The following is a 2666-nucleotide window of genomic DNA, read 5'->3' as shown; positions in this document are numbered from 1 at the left end:
CCTTTATATGGCCACTGTAGTAAATGCCACAAGGACCTACTCGTCTCTGTCCTTGTCCCGTCCATCGCATTTCTTGGACGGCGGTGATGTCAGCCTTTTTTTTTTACGAGGACATCAACCAGCTGGGCCGGACCGGATATTTCAGGTGCATGCCCTCAAATCGTAGTCCTTATTTCGTTTGCCATAGTCGTCATCAAAAGTGGGGTCTCTCATCCGAGGCTGTTGTTGCGTTGTCATTGGGGTGGTTTTTTTACGTGGCGGGTCCCAAACCCAGCGCAACCCTATACAGGGAATGTTTCGCCTTCTCACTTTAGCTCACCTTCAAACGGATGTTCTTAGGCTACCCAGAGGATACTTGGTCAAGGACCGGAAGTCGTGAGCTGCTTGAGTCATATGTAAAAGAATCGTTTTTGGCCATTCCCAAGTGAATGGCGATCAGAAAACTTTCATCACTTGCGTGAACTTCTACACATGACTCGATCCTCCATAATAACTACCTACCAGATTTTCTATTAGTTTAATCTGTTCCACTCCAAACAGATGGGAGATCATCTACATCGACGAAGATAGGGCGATGGAAAACGAGTTTGGTACTGTCACAGAGGCTGAAATTATTACATTTTCGTTACTGATCTAATAAATAAAAACACTTTGTAGGATAAAATCGTGTAAATGTAAAAAAATTTGTAAATTTTTTCAGGCCGCTATTTTTTTTCAGCAGCATGTACATCTAATTGGGTTGACTGCTTTTATTAATTATATACATGTATATGCATGTTTGTGAACGGCCGGCCGATTCCGCTAGTCGGCAGTTCATGAATATGGTCGCTGTGGGTTTACTAGGGGAGAAAAAGGTGGTAAGGTCAGATAAGTTGTCATCGACGGAAATCGGAAATGTGCCGTTTCGTCGGACCTTAGGGAGAGGGCTGTTAAGTAGGAGTTTAACCTGCTACAGTATCCACGACGAAGCTGCGCAAGAGTCACTCTAGATTCTCAACTCGAGCTCTTTGTCTGCAATGGGTGGTGGTTTGACTCCACCACTTGATTCCCACAACAGCCGGATCTAGGTTATCGGAATTGACCCTGATTTTATGCGGTCAATTTAAATTCTCATTGGAGGTTTTGGGAGTTTCGAAAAGTACAAATTAAACAGTAATGGGAAGAAAACACCACCCTGCGGGACCTCCTGTTTAAATCTCAATTCAATTTGGAGTTGTTACCTTGAAACGGTACGGTGGAAATTGGTGGATTAGTTCGTTGGATATAGTATTTCATCTAAAGATGGGCGGCGTGGCACCACCATTGTCTAATTTTGACCGGAAAATTTGGTTAATTTAGCTTTAAGAATTTTTGAGAGATGTTCTTAACCAAATTTTCAACTGAAAATGGCCCTTTCCAATGCGATCCGTTGTACCGAATAACAGTTTGTATCTTATTAGGGAGCTTAGTTATAGCAATGTATAGTTTCTGCATCTCACCTTTTCTGGAGAAAACGTTTACTTATTACGTTTGTATACTCTCGCAACATTATTACATACATACATACATCACTCAACAGTTGCTTTTATCACCTAAAACTAATCGAGATAGATATGGAGTTATATATAATACTCGTATATGTGGTGTTTCAGTTTCAATTAACATAAAAAAGCATATTAAATTTAAAAACTACTAATTTGAACTATTTCTTCCGTTTATCTCCGTTTGGCACCCTTGCAATTTTCTGACGGTTGACTAAAATTGCAGTGTTTTCCATAACGTTTACTGTCACTGTTAATGTCTTCGTCTCGTACGATCAAATCATTAGTATCCCTTAACTATTGGTTTCCTAGGGCTTTTTTTTAATACTTTTTTTCTCAAGTAAATAATTAAATATTTTATTAGAATTTTTTCTTGTTGCAAACATACATACATACATTGTTAACAAAGAAATATTGAAAATTGTGTAAAAAATATTTTAAACTCGGCCATTGTGAGGTCATATCTGGTGACCCCTCGCCCGCGTTGGTAGAATAACTCCTTGCAGGATCGAAGGAACAAAGAAATGAAAAATGGATTTTTGGCAGACATTTTTACAAACAAATTTCAGTGAAAATTTCGCGTTTTTTTCAAATAGAATTTTAAGAATTGTAAATGCGAAAAAAATAATTGCGCCATAAGCAATAAATCTCAGATCCAATATGATAGGGAAGCGACATAAATCCCGGTTCGGGTAAAAATTGGACAATTCGTGGTATGTTTTTATTTAAAACAAAGTCGAATCCAGACGGCAAATATCTGGACCCCAAGGCATTAGGCTGATTGTTTTACCAAACTTATCGGTCAATCTGTGAATTCTAATATTGAAATTCGAGGAGCATTAAAATTTGTAATAACACTCCCTCGTGCCAAGAATTGGTAAAAGACATCCATATTTACCTAATATAAATATTTTCGAACTTTATCTTTGTTCTGTCGGTCAATATGTAACAAACCTTTTTGAAATTCAGAAAGAATATAATAGGTTGTCAAAAAAGTCTTGCAGTATTTTTTTTATTGAATTTTAAATTGTTCACAAAATTTTTTTTGATGACTCATGCCCAGCTCTTGACCAATGCTACGGCTGTTGTTGTTGTTGTTGTAACGATTATCAGTCCCCGTTGGGATGGTGAGGGTTATCAGTGTTG

The sequence above is a fragment of the Bactrocera latifrons genome, unplaced genomic scaffold (assembly GCF_001853355.1).
Source record: "Bactrocera latifrons isolate USDA-ARS-PBARC rearing strain unplaced genomic scaffold, ASM185335v1 scaffold_473, whole genome shotgun sequence".
NCBI lineage: Eukaryota > Metazoa > Arthropoda > Insecta > Diptera > Tephritidae > Bactrocera > Bactrocera latifrons.
The sequence above is the reverse complement of the archived record's forward strand: the minus strand, read 5'-3'. Positions refer to the sequence as shown.